Below are 21,833 nucleotides of genomic sequence, written 5' to 3' on the forward strand. Positions count from 1 at the left end.
ACTCCCAAAAAACAAACTAGAATTTGTGAAAAAGAAGAAGGGGCGCTTCTTTAAGTGAATGAAATGTGTACAATTGAATACAGCATGAGACTGAAACTATCAGTAAATGGAAGAGCATAGCAACACAATTCTAGAAAGTACATAGCAGTTGAAAGGAAGAGGACTTTATAACAGTAGTTTAGCAGTTTCACGGCTGTGAAGCCTTCTTGAATTATAAGGAGCTTTAATTACTGCCAATGAAGCTAAACCTCCATGAGAACTCACTTCAGAGTTTATCCAATGAAAGTTAATTGATAAATATAGTGACAGAAATGAACTCAGAGCTGTAAAATATAAATGAAAGTTATTTATGAAGCATACTCTATGGGGGGTATTCAATTGTTGCCGTTAACGCGCTAAAACAAGAAAAAACGAGCGCTCTAAAAATATTAGCGTTAATACGGTAATTACTCTCTAAATTTCATCTCGTAGCTCCCTGAGCTGCGAGATGAAATTCAGCGAGTAAACTACCGTATTAACGGTATTTACGCGCATATTACCGTATTAATGCTAATATTTTTAGAGCGCTCGTTTTTTTTTTGTTTTAGCACGTTAAAAGCAACAATTGAATACCCCCCTATATGCAGGGCAAAACTGCTTGCTTTTGGACATGTACATCCTGACCAGGGCACATCTTGGCATATTCTAGTTTATATCTACAATAAGAAGCCCCAGACATTTCCGCTGTAGTATGAATACTGTGAAGAAAAGTTGCAGCTTAAACTCAACTACTGGAACGCTGTAAAAAGTATTTGAATAAACTATGAATGAGAAACTGAAATGACTAGCAATGCCTATGACACAATGAACATATTGTAAGATGCAGATGCAGATATAAATACAGATAAGAACAGAGACACAAAAAGGCCACAAATCAATAACCATATGTTTGTTTAACTTGGAAATAGTACTATATACTGGACCAGTAGAATGCAAACCATAGTATCCCTTTCATCAACTGAAGCTAAATATATTGCTGCAGCTGAAGTTTGTCAACATGTTTATTCATAGGTTTGGGCATGAACATTCATGTATCAATCCATATCCTGGGAAACAATCCACAGAGAATCAATCCACATGTTAAACGCAATGGGCCTGATTCCTTAAAGCACGTAAACTGTGATTTTGTGCATATAATGCATGCAATTACTCTGCGCATGCCCAATGCAGTCACGTACAATTTATCTTCGAGCGCAAAGGACACTTGCCACAGCCTACAATTTCAGGGAGGGAACAGAGTGGGGAAGGGGCATTTGCTGATAGCCAATGTACAGTAAGGACGTGCCAATCTTAAGTGTGCGCAGCAGCGTCCAATTCAAGCTCACTCGGGTACTTGTTTTTCAGCCGTATCTCTATCTCCAGCAACAAGTCTAGTCTAAGTGTAATGCTATTACAAATGTTTGCAGTCAGGAGCAACTGTAAAATTCTAATTTATATACAGTAGACATTCATAACATACTTAGAAATGTATTTCACTGGAAAAAAAGTTAATAAAAACTATTTTTAATGTTTTTATCATTAATGTCTATATTATTAACAGGTGACATTCATTGAATAATTTTTATTTTTTTCTGTTCTTTTGTGATTTTATATTTCACATAGATATTGAATGTATCCTGCAGTGTCTTGTCTAGAAGAGCAGACCAGACCAGACCTACACCCTTTTTCATCACCACACGTATCTTCAGATCCACTCCTTGTTGAATTCAACAAATGCACATTGTACACAGTATATGAGCCTTATTGAGATCAGGTACCACCTTCAATGAGACTTACAAGACAAAAGCATTACTGAACTGCTGTCTTACTGTGACTACAATTACAGATGCATTGACTAAGCCACTAAGACATCATAAGAAACTCATGACAGTCTGAATCCAGTACATTCCATCAGTCCATTGATAATTTTTGACTAGGGTCAGAGCACCTGCTTGAATTCATTCTTCATCTCACTCTGTGCATCCAATTTGTCCTCACTGGGCAAGCAGATAATTGAAATTTTCACAGCAACACAAATAAGTTTAGGAGATGAATTCTGAATTTGTGGGAGGCGATGACCTGCCCAATTGTGTGATTATATTAGTGAGGACAGAGCTCCATGTGATAGGGACAGTGTGATGATGTAAGAAGGATGTGAGCATCCCCAAGAATAGAATAATTATGTCAGCCTCCTGTCAACCTGATGTGGGAAGATTATGATGTCACACACATCTTATATGACACAAAGTTCATGCAACCATCTTATTTTGTTTTGTTTTCATCTGCAGAAAAAAATGAATTAGAACAATTAAAAAATATATATCTTGTGAGTTTGGTTGAAGCAGATGTTAAATTGATTGTTGGTGGGTTATCTGGGGAATATTATTTCTTTGAAGAGAGGACCAATGATATTGGGAAATACCATTATATTTTTTCCCTATGACAGGATTGACAAGATTACAACATGTTCTTTGTAAAACTAATGTTGTTTGTGAATGGTGCACCAATCAATATCATAAATCGATTCCTAAACACATTGAAAGGTACATGAGTTATTGTGCCTGGATGCCCATTGAAAGCTTGCCTTGGCAGCAACACATTTTTGTCTATATAAATTTAGGCACTAAATAATACAAAAGTATATACAGTGGGGTCTATGCATCAAACTATGATGAGCCATTAAAACGGAGAATACACCAATTTTCTTTGTTAAATGGCCATTGCAGAATGCATCAAAGGCTTATTGCGGGAGATATCAAAGATTTCTCCTGCCATAACCTACTTTACGTTTGTCTTTGCAGTCCCCATAGATCAATATGGAGACTGCAAAATTCTGCAATGCATGAAGCTTTAATATGCTTTGCATTGCGCAGACAGGTACCACCATATCAGGATGACGTTTTTTTCCTATGGGATTCTACTGAAGCCTCTCTGTCTTCGCAGAATCCGTTACAGAAGAAAAGCTGTGCGCATTTACACAGCACTTCCTCCTTTCACCAGCAGCACTAGGCTGCCAGTAAACAGGAATAATGCTTTGCAGCACAGGGGTCACTTCCCAGAGGCTCCTAGAGTAGCCCCAGCATGGTGCATTTCAGAAGTTTGCATTTAAGTTGCACTGCAACTTATTGATGCATAGACCCCTGTCTGTGATATGAAAAAAAAGTCAGCTAATAACAGAATATTGATGAAATGCTGCTATGAATTTTCTAAATATATTGTTTTATGGTTCAATATAGTGCACAGAAGTCTATAATGATATTCACCAATCCACTCAAAGACGTTAAATCAATATACGCTAACGGTAAAAGCAAAGAATACTTTATATTTCACTACAAATATGGATTAAAATAATGCAGTCACATTAGAAGTTTGTTTTCTATCATTCAGCCTTTGCATCACCTGGTAATTATTGGGCTGTAAATATCCCCTGCAGCTAACTGGATTCCTTCTGCTCTGTGATTTAGAAAGCTTAAGTTCTGTAGAGCGCTCATTCTATATCTTTTTATTTAGCGGTACATTTCCTGCTTTTCTTTCACTTAATGACTAGCTATAAACAAAGGCTTAGAAGATTGATTGTATCACACATATTCCTCCCTACATTGGCCTTTCCAGTCAGGACTGTCTGTGGAGACCTTCAAAGCATGCTACAGTACTAACTCATTTCCTTGCTGAGATTCGAAGTTACTGAGGTGAAAATATTTGCTTTTCTCAGGCTCCCTTTTGAGGATACTGATTATTCTGTCTCTGTTGCAACATCTCTATCTTACTCTGCTGTTTACTTCTCATGTATATTATTTTTTTACAGCATTTGCTTCAGATGTTTTGAAGTGAACTATTTTATGGTAAAAACAAATCCTGCCTATGCCATTAACAAAAGGAAACAGGAGCTAGGGCAGGGTGTAAAGAAAGGGTAGGCTTTATACTAACAATGCAAAGCAACAGTGCTGTTGTAAAAGGACAAGGAAAAAATAATGGCCCGACTGTATTCCAGAAAAATATCTGTTCAGTGCTGCATCATTGTCAATATTATTGTCAATTGTAATACAAATAGTGGCACCGTAACCTTTATTTTCAATTTGCAATTTTATTGAGAGTAGGAAACAAAATTTAACACTGCAAAGTAAAAAGTTAAAAGTACAAATTAAAAAGTAACAAAAAATAAACAATCGTGTAGCCACATGAAGGTTTACGGTCACTTATAAATCCACTTCAACCTATTTGCCCATCCCTGGAAAAAAACATTCTAAACTATTGTGACTCAATTGTATAGAGCACGGATGAGTTCCAGATATCAGAGAACTTGGCGGGTCTCTGGCAGATCATTATTTTTTCCATTGGTTATGTAAATCATCATCATCATCATCATCACCATTTATTTATATAGCGCCACTAATTCCGCAGCGATGTACAGAGAACTCACTCACATCAGTCCCTGCCCCATTGGGGCTTACAGTCTAAACTCCCTAACATACATACACACACACACACACACACATACACACACACACACACACACAGACTAGGGTCAAATTGTTAGCAGTCAATTAACCTACCAGTATGTTTTTCCTTTTTAGAAGTGGTGGGGATCTGGGTCCTCTATTTGTAAGGCAGCAATGGATTTCAATTTCCATTATAACTTTAATCAGATGAAGCTCTAGACCAGTATTTTTTCGTGAAAAGTTTAAATGAAAATATGTGCCCTGTTAAGAATACTTTTTGAAAGGCAGACATACAGTGAACAACCACATCAAAACCACTGACAAGTGAAGTGAATAACATTGATTATCTCATTGCAATGGCCCCTGTCAAGGAGTAGGATATATCAGAAAGCAAGTTAACAGTCGAAGTTGATGTGTTTGGAAGCCTAAGGATCTGAGCGACTTTGACAAAAGCCAAATTGTGATGGCTAGAGGACCAGAAGAGCTACTGTAGCACACATTGCTGAAAAGGTTAATGCTGGCTATGATAGAAAGGTGTCAGAACACACAGTGCAGTGCAGCTTGCTGTGTATGGGGCTTCATAGCTGCAGACTGGTCACAGAGCGCATGCTGACCCCTGTCTACCACTGAAACTGCATACAATAGGCACATGAGCACAATAACTGGACCATGAAGTAATGGAATAAGGTGGCCTGGTCTGATGAATCATGTTTTCTTTTACATCATGTGGACAGCCTTGTGGGTGTGCATCGTGCACCTCGGGAAGAGATGATACCAGGAATCATTATGGGAAGGAGGCTAGCCAGTGGAGACAGTGTGATGCTGCTTGGATGTGGATGTTATTTTGACACATACTACCAACCTAAACATTGTTGCAGACAAAGTACACCCCTTCATGGCAAGAGTATTTCCTGATAGCAGGGGCCTCTTTCAGCAGGATAATGCACCCTGCCACACTGCAAAAATTGTTTAGGAATGGTTTGAGGAACATGACAAAGAGTTCAAGGTGTTGACTTGGCCTTCAAATTCCCCAGATCTCAATCCGATTGAGCATCTGTGGGATGTGCTGGAAAAATAAGTCCAAGCCATGGAGGCCCCACCACGCTACTCGATGTCTTTCTGGTAACTCATATTTTTGCAGGAATTTGACTATCCTCATGGGCCTATATTCACTGGGGTTCATTAGAAAACAAACATTACCAATACCTAAGTTGCTCGACACGGAAAAAGGATAGGGAGCTTTGGCACTGTGAAAAATAGGATTCCTCAAAAATGTCAAAAACCAGGATTGAGAGCTATTAAAGTAAATTTTTTCTGCACCGCTTTCCATGTTGTCCATGTAGACATCAATAGAGGGTTATCTAAGATGCCCTTAGAGAGTTCAGCTTTGTACGTGTGTAGAAAAGAGACAAGAGACAACGGCATGACCCGTTAGATAGAAAAGAGAAATCTTAGAGAACATTAGTATAAGAGGTTGTAGAATTGAGCCAGTCTCAAATGATACGCAGAATACTGGCGTAATTATATAATCTTAAATTTCTAAGATTAACACCCCCATCAGTGTTAGGAACTCCCAAGTCAGTACAGTGAAACTCGGGAACTACTCAGAAGGCCAGGTGTTCGCTGGAGCCCCTAGTGGTGGGGACAGACTGGGCTGCGGGCCGACTGAGGGTCGAGTAGCGTATACTGACTTAAAGGAGTTTCCCAGAAGTGGAGTGATTGGTGGACTGTAGTATAAGAGAAATCCAAGGTCCAAAGGTCACAGGCACAGAAGCAATATCCAAGGGCAAGCAAAAGGGTCAAACTCACAGGCAGAGAAGCGAAATCCGAATTCCAGGCAAAAGGTCAGGGTCAGAAGAGAAGGGTCAAAGGTCCAATAACTAGCAGGGGTCAAACACGGGTGGTCAAATCTAAGGTAACAGGAACCTAAATGGATAGCACAAGCAGGCAGCAGGACTGAGGACAGAACGCTATAACCGGCAATGAGGCAGCAGACCTCATTGCCTTAAATACATAGTTGGCCCAATCAAAACTTACATGCACCCCTGCAGACTAACAAGAACATAGCACCAGGCCAATCAGGGCTAATCCCTGATAGGTGCACCCAGATGCAGGCTAATGCCTGTAACTATTCCCCTAATTAGCCCACAGGCTGTGTCCACTTTTGCGCATGCGCCCGGCTTCCAACAGCGCCGGGACGCAGCGCTATGTAACAGGCGTCCGGCCGTTGCCTTGGCAATGGCCGAGTAGGAAGGGGAAGTGACGTCCCGGTCGTCATGGTGACGGCCGGGACACTGGAGCAGGTAGGAAGCGAGCCGCGGCGGCTGTGAGTACAGCCGCGGCTCGTGACAGTACCCCCCCTTGAGGAGGGGTTAAGGAACCCCGACATCCAGGTTTAGTGGGAAACTTCCTAAAAAATTCCTTAATGAGTCTTCCAGCGTGCAGACGTCTCTGCGGTATCCAAGATCTCTCCTCAGGGCCGTAACCCTTCCAATGAACGAGGAATTGGACTTGACCCTGAACCCTCCTAGAATCAAGGATTCTTTCAATAACATATTCGTGGTCCCCGTTCACCATCAGAGGCCTGGGCCTGTTAGAGAGGGACCGATTAAACTTGCTGGGAGCAGCGACTTTCTTCAGAAGTGAACAATGAAAGGTCGCAGGTATTTTCAAGGAAGTGGGTAGTTTCAATCTAAATGCCACTGGATTAATTTTCCTCTCAATTGGAAACGGTCCGATGTATCGGGGCCCCAGCTTCCTACAAGGTTGCCGCAACTTGATGTTCCGTGTGGATAACCAAACATGATCCCCCACTTTCAATGAACAGGGTCTACGGTGACGGTCAGCAAAGATCTTGGATTTTCGGGAAGCTTGACCTAGTGCAGCGTGCACCTTTTTCCAAATGGACCTTAGCCTGGCCGTAAAAGCCGGCGTTCCGGAATCTCCACAGGGAACAGTAGTAGAAAAAGAATTGGATTTTGGGTGAAACCCGAAGTTGCAGAAAAACGGGGATGTGTGAATAGTAGAATGGCAAGAATTATTGTACGCAAATTCTGCCCAGGGCAGGAGAGAGGACCAATTGTCGTGAAATTTAGACACATAAATGCGCAAAAACTGTTCCAGAGCTTGGTTCGTCCTCTCTGTCTGTCCATTCGACTGAGGATGATATGCTGAAGACAGACTGATAGAGATCCCGATGGACTTACAAAAGGCTTTCCAAAACCGGGCAATAAACTGGGATCCTCGATCTGATACTATATCTTCAGGAGTCCCATGAAGACGAAAAATATGCATCAAAAACAAGGTGGCCAGGGTCCTGGCATCCGGTAGCTTGGGCAAAGATATAAAATGTGCCATCTTACTGAACCGATCGACCGCTACCAGGATGGTGTTATGTCCTGCGGATACTGGTAGGTCAACAATGAAATCCATCGACAGATGGGTCCAAGGTCTGCTCGGTGCCGGCAAAGGTAACAATAGCCCAGAAGGACGGTTCCTATCGGTCTTGTTTTTAGCACACTCAGGACAAGCCCGAACATAATTCTCCACATCGTTTGACAAGATGGGCCACCACAACCAACGAGAAAGAACCTCAATAGTCCTACGGATTCCCGGATGGCCAGCAGAGCAGTTGTTGTGGCCTTCAATGAGAACAGATTTCCTTAAATGGACGGGGACAAATAATTTGTTGACCGGTGTCTGAACTGGAGCGATTCTCTGGAAACGCCGGATGGTTGCTCCTAGGTCCTGGGTGAGACCAAGATGAACAGCAGTTGTAGGAATAATAGACAATGGTTCCGGAGACTGAGGATGATGGGCCAAAAAACTTCGGGACAAGGAATCGGCCTTAGTATTTTTTGCACCTGGACGGTATGTAATAATGAATTTGAATCTGGTGAAAAATAGGGCCCAGCGGGCCTGCCTAGGATTCAGAGTTTTAGCGGTCTGAATGTATTGGAGGTTTTTATGGTCCGTGAAGATGGTGATGGTATGGGTAGCTCCCTCTAACCAATGCCGCCATTCCTCCAGTGCCAACTTAATGGCCAACAATTCACGATTGCCGACATCATAATTACATTCGGCCGCTAGAAATTTTTTAGAAAAGAATGCACAAGGATGTAATTTTTTGCTCCTTGGGTCTTTTTGAGAAAGGATAGCGCCAGCACCGATGTCAGAAGCGTCCACCTCTACAATGAATGGAAGTTCCGGATCAGGATGTCTCAGCACTGGAGCAGAAATGAACGCGGCTTTGAGTGCCGAGAAACTCGCCAATGCCTCCGAAGGCCACTTCGCTGGGTTAGCTCCCTTCCGAGTGAGAGCAGTGATAGGAGCTACTAATGAGGAAAAAGAGTCAATGAACCTACGGTAATAATTCGCGAATCCGAGGAACCTCTGAATCGCCTTCAGATTAGTCGGGAGGACCCAATCCTGGATTGCTTGAACTTTGGCAGGGTCCATGGCGAATCCTGTTGAGGAGATGATATATCCCAGGAATGACACGGTGCTCACCTCAAATTCACATTTTTCCCTTTTTGCATAAAGGTGATGTTCCCGCAATTTCAGCAGAACTTGTCGAACATGCTGACGGTGCTGAAGTAAAGACTCCGAGTAGATTAAAATATCATCCAGATACACAACTACCGTTTTACCCAGGAACTCTCGTAAAACGTCGTTGATCAGGTCCTGGAAAACCGCCGGGGCGTTGCATAACCCGAATTGCATCACGAGATATTCATAATGTCCCGACTGGGTATTGAAGGCAGTCTTCCATTCATCCCCTTTCCTGATTCGAATAAGATTGTACGCCCCTCTGAGGTCAATCTTCGAGAATATAGTGGCATATTTTAATTGATCAAACAACACCGAAATCAATGGTAACGGATACATATTCTTAATAGTGATGTTATTCAGTCCACGGAAATCGATGCACGGTCTAAGACTGCCATCTTTTTTTGACACGAAGAAACAACCTGCGCCTACGGGAGATTTAGAAGGACGTATGAATCCTTTTTTCAGGTTTTCCTCCACATATAGCTCCATGGCCTGAGTCTCTGGAATGGACAAGGAGTATAACCGCCCTTTGGGCAACTTGGAACCCGGGACTAAATCAATGGCGCAGTCATACTCTCGATGAGGTGGAATGGACTCAGCTTTTCTTTTGCAGAACACATCAGAGAAGTCCTGGTAGGGTAACGGCAAGAAGTCTGGACTAGGCTGTAAGATTCTAAGCGGCAGGTTCAAGCAAGACGTAGAACACTCGGGACTCCAACGAGTAATCTCTCCACTTTTCCAGTTGATAAGGGGATTGTGACTGCGAAGCCAGGGATACCCCAATATCAAAGGAGCAGAGGGACAACTAATGAGATAGAAGGAGAGCTCCTCTGTATGGAGAACTCCTACAGTCAACCGAACCATTGGAGTCCTAGCGAGAATCCGTCCCCCAGGCAAGGGGTTACCATCCAAACCACACGTGGTGATGCTTGATCCTAGCCTGATATGCGGAATATCAAGCGTCTGAGCCAAATGTATATCCAGGAAATTACCAGCCGCACCACTGTCAAGAAAAGCTTTCAGGTCCATGGATCTCCCACGGAAAGTTAAACGTCCAGGGACTAATAAAGAATTTTCTGAAGAGGTAATCTGAAAACCCAAGCGCACCTCTTCACCTGCACTTAGGCTTTGGAGTCTCCCGGTTTATTGGGACATGAGCGAACTAAGTGGCCTGTCTGACCACAATACATACACAGGCCTAGTGAGCGTCTTCTGGAGCGCTCCTCCGGAGGCAAGCGGTAAGCGCCCAATTGCATGGGTTCAGAGGAATCGGGCAGAGTGTTGTTGGAGCTAGTGAAAACATCCATAGGAACAGAGGACTCCCGTTCAGCCTTCCTCTCTCTGATCCGACGATCAATTTTTATGACAAGTTGCATCAAGTTCTCCAGCGTGTCGGATATCGGATACTGGACTAAGGAGTCCTTAATTTGCTCGGTAAGTCCTAAGCGGAATTGACTTCGCAATGCGGGGTCGTTCCAAGCGCTATCCGTGGACCATCGCCGAAACTCCGCACAATACTCTTCCGCTGAGCGACGTCCCTGCCTTAGCGTACGGAGATGAGCCTCAGCTGAGGCTACCCTGTCCGGGTCATCGCTAACCCCAACGCTTGAAAAAAGGCATCCACAGACTGTAAGGCTGGACTTGTGGAAGGCAAGGAGAAGGCCCAAGACTGAGGGTCGCCCTGGAGTAAGGAGATGATGATCCCTACTCTCTGTTGTTCGGAACCAGAGGAACGTGGTTTCAGACGAAAGTACAACTTGCAGCTCTCTTTGAAATTACGGAAAGCTGGCCTGCTTCCAGAGAATCGGTCAGGCAAATTCATCTTAGGCTCCGGTGTGTCACCAGCGGGAACTTGCTGGGGCTGCCGGCCTCTGGAAGTCTCTTCTTGGACTGCCAGGCGCTGGGATAAAGCCTGCACCACTTGAGAAACCGCCTGTATCTGGTTAGCCAGAATCTGGGCTGGGGACAGATTCGACTCCTCTCCGTCCATGGCCGTATGATACCAATCTTCCTGGCCGGTTATAATGTTAGGAACTCCCAAGTCAGTACAGTGAAACTCGGGAACTACTTAGAAGGCCAGGTGTTCGCTGGAGCCCCTAGTGGTGGGGACAGACTGGGCTGCGGGCCGACTGAGGGTCGAGTAGCGTATACTGACTTAAAGGAGTTTCCCAGAAGTGGAGTGATTGGTGGACTGTAGTATAAGAGAAATCCAAGGTCCAAAGGTCACAGGCACAGAAGCAATATCCAAGGGCAAGCAAAAGGGTCAAACTCACAGGCAGAGAAGCGAAATCCGAATTCCAGGCAAAAGGTCAGGGTCAGAAGAGAAGGGTCAAAGGTCCAATAACAAGCAGGGGTCAAACACGGGTGGTCAAATCTAAGGTAACAGGAACCTAAATGGATAGCACAAGCAGGCAGCAGGACTGAGGACAGAACGCTATAACCGGCAATGAGGCAGCAGACCTCATTGCCTTAAATACATAGTTGGCCCAATCAAAACTTACATGCACCCCTGCAGACTAACAAGAACATAGCACCAGGCCAATCAGGGCTAATCCCTGATAGGTGCACCCAGATGCAGGCTAATGCCTGTAACTATTCCCCTAATTAGCCCACAGGCTGTGTCCACTTTTGCGCATGCGCCCAGCTTCCAACAGCGCCGGGACGCAGTGCTATGTAACAGGCGTCCGGCCGTTGCCTTGGCAACGGCCGGGTAGGAAGGGGAAGTGACGTCCCGGTCGTCATGGTGACGGCCGGGACACTGGAGCAGGTAGGAAGCGAGCCGCGGCGGCTGTGAGTACCGCCGCGGCTCGTGACAATCAGAAGGGCTTTGTTGAAGCTTAATAAAACTGATATGTGGGTGTGTATTATGCCAGATAAATTCACCATCAAGAAACATCTCCTCTGCTGAGGTTACAGTTATAGGGAGTATTTAAAGGGGATATAATAATTTGGGGAAGCTAACCATTTTTAATAGCCTGATGCGGCCCAGATACGAAAAAGGAAGATACAACCCAGTGTTTCTGCCAGGACCCGTTTAATGAGTAATTTCATATTTGTGTAATATAATTGATGAAGGTTTTTAGGGAGCTAAACTCTTAAATATGTAATGGTGAAATGTTCACAAGATTGTTGTAACGATAATGTTGGTATTATCTGAAGCCCAATAGCCGAGTACACATCCAGCGAGTAGTCAGACGTTTGCCAGATCAGTACACAAGCGGGTGGTCAGACGTTTGCCAGGTTGGTACACAAGCAGATAGACACAGCTGCAAGAAAGTGTAGCAAGTAGTAGGAGCTGAGCAAGCAGAATAACTTCAAGCACATGTCTGATCCAGGAAGTGCCTATTATAGGCCGAAACAGGGAACAGGATCCAAGATGGTTTCTCCTTGATGCCAATCTGGACATTTTGAATAAGGGCAATTCTAAGAGCAACATCATCATCATCATCATCATCATCACCATTTATTTATATAGCGCCACTAATTCCGCAGCGCTGTACAGAAAACTCATTCACATCAGTCCCTGCCCCATTGGGGCTTACAGTCTAAATTCCCTAACACACACACACAGACAGACAGCAGACACCGACTAGGGTCAATTTGTTAGCAACTAATTAGCCTACCAGTATGTTTTTGGAGTGTGGGAGGAAACCGGAGCACCCAGAGGAAACCCACGCAAACACAGGGAGAACATACAAACTCCTCACAGATAAGACCATGGTTGGGAATTGAACTCATGACCCCAGTGCTGTAAGGCAGAAGTGCTAACTACTACGCCACTGTGCTGCCCATAAAAGAGCAAGTTACAAATACAGAGACCTCTAGGGGTCGGAGGTGCAAATATCAGAGTAATTCCTTACAGTATTCCCCCCTTTCAATAACGTCCTATGGACAGTGCTTTGCTGAGTTCTCTGGGTATCTTTGATAAAATTCACGCAACAATCGTGGTGCATGGACATTCTCTTCTGGTTCCCATGAATTGTCTTCTTGACCATATCCCTTGCATTGTATCAAATATTGAAGTTTATTTCTAAATATTCATTAATCTAATATTTTCACTACTAGAAATTCTTTATGTACATCAATTTGAACAGGATTCGGAGGAGGCAAGATCAGGAAAAGGATTTGAAATTACTGGCTTCAGTAAAAAAACATGAAAGACAGGATGAACCTTTATAGATCTTGGGAGTTCAAGTCGAAATGCAGATGAACTGACTTGTTCCAAAATCTTAAAGGGACCTATATATTTTGGTCATAGTTTAGAAGTAGGCACGCTTACTTTTAGATTTAGTGTGGAAAGCCAAACATCATCTCCAATGTTTAAAACTGGTGCAGCTTTGTCTGCAATTCTCTTATAACTGTCTTGAGCATGTTGTAATGTCTCTCTTAATACTTCAAGATTATTTTGTAGTGACTCTAATTTGGATGTAACAGCAGGATTGGAAGAATCCTGTGGAAAATTGGGTAATAGGTTTGGATGTTACCCCAAATTGGCATAAAAAGGACTTTGTCTTGTGGATGAGTGTTGCAACTTGTTGTATGAAAATTCTGTCTTAGGCAGAACATTAATCCAGTCATCTTGCAGATTGCAAATGTAGCACCATATGTATTGTTCCTGGTTGGTACATCTGTCTGTCCATTGGAATATGGATGGAAGGCAGTTGATAATTTAATATTAAGATTAAGATTAAGAGCACTACAAAACTGCTTCCAAAAATGTGAAGTAAATTGCACTCCTTGGTCGGAAGCTACATCATCAGGAACTCCATGTAGACGAAAAACTTCCCTGATTAGCAATTCTGCTGTTTCTTTTGCAGAAAGAAGTCAACAACAGGGTACAAAGTGAGTCATCTTTGTGAATTGATCTTCAACCACTAGAATTGTTGTCATACCTTTGGATGATGGTAAATCCACAATAAAATCCATGGATATTGAACCCCATGGACGAGAAGGGACCGGCAAAGGCTGTAAAAGTCCAAGTGTAGTAGTGCAGGATGATACACATTTTTGAACATCCTTCTTATATTTTGACCTCCAAAAGTAACAAGATAATAATTCCTTACAAACACTTTTGTGGACTGCTAGCCTAGTGCTGCTGCTGCTGCTGGTACATAAAAGCATTGTTCATACTTCCATATGTTATCTCGATAGGTTAAGTGCAAACCTAAAGGGGGATTTAAAAGGATCAGATCCATACTGTAACCCTCCTTGATGTCAGACAACAGTTCCCCAGTGAAAATAGCTCCCAGAAAATTTGACTTAGACAGGATTGTCTCTTCTGGCTCAACCTGCTTTGAGTCTTCCATATATGCTCTGGAAAGAGCATCAGCTTTCCCATTACGGGATCTAGGTCTATAAGAGATAATAAAGTCAATATAATTTAGAAATAAACTCCATCTGTCTTGTCAAGGAGAAGGTCTCTTTGCAGATCGAACAAACTGTAGATTCCGGTGGTTAGTAAGCACAGTAATTTGTGCAGCACCTTCAAGCAAATGTCTCCCTTCATTAAATGCAGCAACAATGGCTAATAGTTCTTTATTCCCTAAGTCATAATTCTTTTCTGAAGCAGTCATTTGACGAGAGAAAAAAGCACATAGATGTAGTAGCATCTTCTATCCTATTCTCTGTGACAAAATTGCCCCTACTGCTGAATCTGAAGCATCTGCCTCAATGATAAGAGGAAGTTCTGGGTTGGGATATATTAATATAGGATCTGTAGTAACTTTGTTTTAAGCAAAGAGAAAGCCCTTTCAGCTTCTGGAGACCAAAGGAAAGATGATCCTTTCTGAGTTAGTTGAGTGATTGGTGTCACAATCTTGGAGATGCCTTTAATGAAATGTCTATAGAAATTGGCAAATCCTATGAACCTTTTATCTTTGACATTTCTTGGGGCTAGCCAATCTACTATAGCCTTGACTTTGCTAGGGTCCATTCCCAAAGTTTGAGATGAGATGATATCCAAGAACTGAACCTGTGTTTGATGCAATTCACACTTTTCCAATTTGATGTACAAATGGTGTCTGCGAAGACGTACCAGTACAGTTTGAACCTGTTGTTGATGTTCTTTTTGGGAATTTGAGAAGATTAGTATGTTGTTGAGATAGATAACAACAAATTGTTCAATTAAATCTTTAAAAACGTCATTTATGAAATGTTGGAATGTAGCAGGGGCATTGCACAGTAAAGGGCACCACCAAATGTTCAAAATGTCCATATTTACTTCGAAAGGCATCTTTTATTCATCACCAGAACGTATACAAATTAAATTATATGCTCCTCGTAGATATAATTTGGTGAAAATCTTTGCTGAGCAAAGCCTCTCCAGTAATTCTGAAATAAGTGGGATCGGGTAACGGTTCTTGATTGTCACTTTATTGAACACTCTATAATCAATACATGGTCTTAATGAACCATCCTTCTTTTTCACAAATAATATATATACACCTGCTTGAGACGTAGAGGGACGAATAAAACCCTTTTCTAAACTTTCATCTATGTAATCCTTAAGGACCTTTAACTCAGGTTCGGCTAATGGATAAATGCGCCCAAAGGTTATGGTAGCCGCAGGTAACAAGTCAACCAGGCAATTATAGGGCCTGTGAGGTGGTAATTTGTCAGAATTCTTCTTATTACAGACATCAGAAACGTCTTTATATTATGGAGGTTGCTGGTCCAATACATGACGAGGGGTCTGGCTTAATCTCGGGAGCATGAGTTTCTAATGAAAATTAAAGGGTCTTTGATTCCCAGTTAATAGGTGGATTATTTGCAGCCAACCAAGGAATTCCCCAAATAATAGGGAACTGGGGAGAAGAGATCAATAAGAAAGTCAAAGTCTTATGGTGATTTGGCTCAATTGCGGGGTCCAGGGGTTCAGTCTCATGAGTAAATTGACCGGAGGTCTCCATTAACACAGTGAAAAGCTTGTCCTCAGAGCTACTGATATGCCTTTGGGATGCTTCCAGAATGACAATAGCAGTCCTAACTCCTTTAACAGAGTGTCTGCCTTGGATAAACCTGAATTGATGAACAGTAACAAGTTTAAGTAAGAAGGACTGCAGTCTGTTGTCCACGATTTATGCCAGAACCTTGAAGACTTGATTAAGTAGACTAATAGGTCTATAAGAGAAGATTAGATCTGGGTTTTTTAGGTTTCAATATGTAAATTGTATTGGCTTTGTTGAAAGTAGGGTAGGAGAGACCATCCTGGTGAAGCTTTCAGAAGAAAGTAACAAGGATGGGGGTGACCTGCACGCATAGCAATTTATAGAATTCAGCACTACAACCACCAGGGCCCGGTGACTTATTATTGTGGAGAGATGAGCTAGTGTGTCTGACCTTCTCTTCTATGGTAATTTCACTATTCAATAGCTCTCTTTGTTTTGAAGTAAATGCTGGGAGTCTAGCAGCCTGTAACAATTTAGAGTGGAGAGCAGGGTCAGTGGAATTAGCAGTGTAAATTTGTTCATAATAGTAACGGAATGCTGTGATGATATCACCTGTTGTCGTAAATCTGGAGCCAGAGAAAGGACTCTTAATGGTAATGTCAAAGATGTTTTTTTGGATGAAGTCAATTTTTATTAGCATGAAAATATTTACATTGTTTTATCTTATTTTAGTATATCATTTATATTTGATGTGGTTTTATTATGTCAATTGGATCCTTGCATGTGAGCTGATGAGAGGGATATGAGCAGGAATGAAGTAGTTAATTCAAAGAAAAGATGTTTCTAATCAGAGTTGGTGAACAAAGACTCTTGCAAGAATTTCTCCAAAATCTCCATTGTATCCAGGAGAGCCAAAAGGAGCAAGACACGCCTATATGCCGTCTCAGCCAATTGTAAAGTGATATTTGTAAATTGTAATACAACCTACTTTTGTTGCTACAAAAGGAACTGTCTGGTCTGTGGACGGGTAGAATTTCAGAGATTGAAATTTGGACTGATAATATTATCACTGCGCAAGCTTTTCATTTATTTTAATTAATAAACCTTTCAAACTTTTTTATTCTAAGAGTTTCTTTAGCTGAAGACATTTAATTATTACTTTATCAAAATTGGAGGCACTGCCGAGATTTCTCACATATATTTCCTGGAAAATTTCTGACCGTTGGTCTGTTAAGATACAGATTTGAAAAAGTGGACATCTCCATTTTGTAAAAGTAGGTAAGAAAAAACTTATTTTGCGAAATGTACAGAACACCTTGTGCTGTTAACAGACAGTGGCTGTTTTTAGTTTTCCATTGAAATTCGAGTTGCAGAAATATGAACTCATATTAGTAATATTATTTTTTTTAAGTTGCTTATGGTAACTGTTTCACAATTTAAAAGTTAGGGTTTAAAGTGTTATATTTTCTCTGTCTGCCACTTTACTAAACAGTACATTCTAGATATCTGTTATTGAAGTATGGTCACTTTGTTTGTAATTGCCTGATTTAAGGGTTCAGCTACTTTGTGAATTGCTTATCAAGAGTATGTATGTATAACTGTTGTGTTAAGGACACTAAGAGATAATAAAAAGTGATTAGACTGTGTAGAGATTGAGGCTATCTTCCCAGACATGGGGGCCTAAATTGACTTTGTGAATATTGGTAGAACTGCGGGGCTACCATAGTACGGACTGTGTGGACGCTTTTTAATTGAAAATAATATAAATATATATTGCGTGGATTAAATTCTCAGTGAATCATGGAAAATGGATTGTCTAGAGGTTCAGAGAGCAAACAGTTCCTGGAAGGAACTGCTAATTATGTAATCTTTAATAAATATAAGGAAGAGGCTGTGTGATTTGTACAAGAGTGGATGAATATGGCTAATCATTGTGATAAGCAGTTTCCAAGTGCAGGGTCCTTTGATAAAAAATATTTTAAATATTGTGCAAACAGAAACTAAAAAATTGAAAAATCTGAAAACTAAATTATTAATGACATATTGTTTGGCTTTGTGGAAAGCAAAAGCAGAACATTGGAAGCCATTAGAAACTTTAAGCAGTGTTTTACAGTCACCTAATTCTGACTTGGGTGAGTCTGAATCTGTTATGTCGAACAGAACCAGAAGGGAATAACTCCTCCCCCATACCAAACACTCCAGCCTGCAACTATGTATCCTGTAGCAGAATTGAAAAAACTGGAAAATTATTGTAACACAGAAAGTGAATCCGAGGATTTACTTACAGAAAATCAAATGGCAGTAGCAATTCAGAGGATTTTGCAAATGCAGATCGTTAATCAGGGTGTGGCTGAAGAACCAGCATTGCCACCAGATGGTGCAGGGGTTGCAGTTGAGCAGGGTGCTGTTGGGGGTTTACAAGTTGGCACTACTATATCTGATACAGTCAAAATGTGAGAGGACAGACAGACAGTTCAATTGTATGATCCAGCAACAGGGCAAACATACTGTAGATTATTGCAAGCATCTAATAAAAATAAACAGCGAAGAGCAGCTAAAACACAGGATTCTGTTACATTGTTGCCTATAAGAAGAATGTTAGTCCCTAGACCAGATGCTGGTGATCCCCCAGTTCCACAACTGCCTTTAGAGGTACCTCTGCATGTTTCATGGACATGTACAGAACTTTGTAACATATTAAGGATTGCCTAAATCCAAAGACTGATTTGATAGGTTGTCAGAAATTTATTAGCGGTATTGGAAATGCACATGAACCCGCGGAGCGTGATTGGCATGTTTTTTTTAGAGCAGTATTACCTGAAGGATTGGATATTGTTGAATTTTGTGATAATTGTACACTAGCAAATGATAACTTGCCGTGTACAAATGATGCTGCTAATCAAACGAATATAACTAATATTCTTAGACAGTTACGAGTAGCTTTTCCTTCTAAACTAGATTGGCAGAAACTTTTTACTATTAAACAAAAAACTAATGAGTCTGGAGAAGAAAATTGTATGAGGACAGCTATTGAAATGTCAAATTATACAGGCATAGAAAATTTTGTAGAGGCAGATGGACATAGACAAATGGCTGTTGCTGTGTTGGTAGATGGATTAGTAGAAACGTTAAGAAACAGGCTTCAAATTGCAACCCCGAAGTGGAGGGGTAAGACTTTTGTAGAAATAAAAGAATTGATTATTAATCATGATGTTAATATCAGTAAGTAAAAGGAAGATTTGAAGCATAGATTATTGACTGTGCAATTATAAACTTAGAGAATCAGACATTGCCAAGGACTTATGATACTAAGTTTGGTTGTGAACCACACCTAAAAAAGGCCAATCATTATTCCTATTGTTGCCCTTCTTTTGGGAGGGTTAGAAACAGGAGAAGGGGGGGTGTCATGATGACGGGGGGGTTGAATGTTCGCCCATATTCACATTGGCAGGCTAAGGGACCTGGCAAGTCCCAATTTTTTTATCCACGCCCCGCCCCCATTGATTTTACTCCTAATGGAAGAATCTTTGAGTCTGACTCTTCAAATTACAACCAGCAGAGGGGGGTCATGGGCTTTAGAAACTCACATTTGCAGCCTGCAGAAACACAATTGCAGTATCCTGCTCCACAATGAAGTGGTGGCCATACCCGTAGTTTACTGAGTTTAGATGTTTTTGATACTACAGATGTTAAACCATTAATTTCATTACATATAGGTGATCAGAAACATCAGTTTATAGTAGATATGGGGGAGGCCAGATCAGTGTTGAACACTCCTGATATTATACCATTATCTGATCACTCAATATCTGCAGTAGGAGTTTCAGGTATAGTGCAGCAGCTACCATTAACTCAAACAGTGCCTGTAACAGTTGGTCCTTTGAGTACACAACATTCCTTCCTTTTAGCAACAAGTGCCTCTGCAAATCTTTGAGGGAGAGATCTGATGTGTAAATTAGGCTGCACTATTTATTGTACACCAGATGGTGTGTTTCTGGATATTCCTCAGAAGTATTCTATTGATGCTCAAGATTTATTACACATGCCAGCACGATTGTTCAATTTGGAACTCACATCCACTTGCAGTTTGCCCATACAGCAAATGTTGGATACAGTTCCAAATCAGTTATGGACCACAGATAGCCAATACACAGGTTTAATGGTGAATGTAGCTCCTGTTTTAGTGACTCTTAAATTGGGTGCAAAATCACCCAAGATTCCACCATACCCTCTTAAATCTGAAGCAAAATTAGGAATTTTTCCAGTGATTCAATGTCTTTTGGAGCAGAACATTTTGGTAAGAATTAATAGTATTTTTAATTCTCCAATTTTCCCAATTAAGAAGCGTGGTGGTCGTATGTTTTAGGCTCGTACATCATCTACGAGCTATAAATAAAGTTGTTGAGTCACAATACCCTGTTGTACCGAATCCAGCAACAATCCTCATGCAAATCCCACCTAATGCTACACACTTCTCTGTGGTTGATTTGTGTTCAGCATTCTTTTCAATACCATTGCATCCAGTTTGTCAGTATTTGTTTGCTTTTACATACAAAGGGGTGCAATATACATGGACTAGACCACCACAGGGGTTCATTGACAGTCCAAGTATCTTCTCTCAGGCATTGCATGATTGTCTTGAAGCTTTTACGCCAAAATGCAGTTCTGTACTGATTCAGTATGTCGATGACGTATTGTTATGTTCTGCTTCATTTCAGTCATCCCTTGCAGATACCAGTTCGCTGTTATCATTCCTGTATCGCATTGGACACAAAGTATCCAAAGATAAGTTGCAGCCTTGCCAGATTTAGGTTAAGTATTTGGGCCATTGTTTGACCCAAAAACTGAGACATCTGTGATCAGAAAGAGTGCAAATTATTTCAGATGTGCCTTTCCCATTATTCAAAGACAAGTGCATGCATTCTTGGGTATGTGTAGTTATTGTCGATGGTGGATTCCTGGCTATGCCATTTTGACATTAGGTATCCCAGACTATTGTAAGCCATTTTCTTTATATTGCACTGAATTGTCTAGTTGTGCAACAGGAGTCCTGACACAGTTACATGGTGACCATCAGAGGCCTCTTGGCTATTATAGTTCCCAATTAGACACCGTTGCACGATCATTACCACTCTGTTAGCGTGCAGTAGCAGCTGCAGCACTATTGGTAGACAAAAAAGAGGATTTAGTCCTGAGCCATGATTTAACCCTCTACGTTTCACATGCTGTTTCAGCTTTGGTGCAATCCGCACAGACACGACATGTTTCTACAGCTCGCTTTACAAGATGGGAGCTATCATTAATGGCTCCTCAGCATCTCACCATTCGTCGGTGTACTACTCTTAATCCAGCAACTTTTCTCCAATTGTGCATGGACATGCACACATGGTGGAAGATGTTGATGAAGGTAACAGTGAGATTCCTGGAGATTTAATGCCTAATCATGACTGTTTGAAATTCTTAAATCACACTTTTACAGCAGGACCTGATATAAAAGACACGCCACTACCAAATGTAGATCTGACCTTTTATATAGATGGTAGCTGTTATAAGCAAAATGAGACTGGAGAGTTGTGCACAGGATATAAAGTGGTAACAGATGAGAGTATTGTTGAAGCAAATGCAATAGGTTCCCCCTACTCAGCTCAAATTGCAGAATTAGTTGCACTCACAAGAGCATGTGAGTTGCCGTAAGATAAACGACTAAATATTTACACAGACAGCAAATATGCATTTGGCGTTGTTCATGACTTTGGTGTATTATGGCGGCTTAGAGATTTTTTGACTACAGCAGGTACCCCGGTAGCACATTCACTGTACATAGTGAAATTGTAAATGCTATTCAATTGTCATCACAGGTAGCAGCTATTAAATGCCAGGCGCACATAAGCAATTCAGATCCAGTTGCTTGAGGTAACAGAAGGGCAGATGAGGTTCA

The 21,833-nt window shown here is 41.5% G+C and overlaps 1 long non-coding RNA gene across 1 annotated transcript in view; it reads left to right on the forward strand.

Annotated features, from left to right (window-relative positions):
* The window catches only part of LOC142101602 (uncharacterized), a 159,546-nt gene extending 138,862 nt beyond the window's left edge, over window positions 1-20,684 (forward strand). The window contains exon 3 of the long non-coding RNA XR_012679068.1: window positions 20,614-20,684. This is a non-coding gene — a long non-coding RNA (uncharacterized LOC142101602). The remainder of the gene's footprint in view (window positions 1-20,613) is intronic.
* Window positions 20,685-21,833: the final 1,149 nt, after the last annotated feature.

Source organism: Mixophyes fleayi, chromosome 9, assembly GCF_038048845.1.
Source record: "Mixophyes fleayi isolate aMixFle1 chromosome 9, aMixFle1.hap1, whole genome shotgun sequence".
In the NCBI taxonomy this organism is placed as follows: domain Eukaryota; kingdom Metazoa; phylum Chordata; class Amphibia; order Anura; family Limnodynastidae; genus Mixophyes; species Mixophyes fleayi.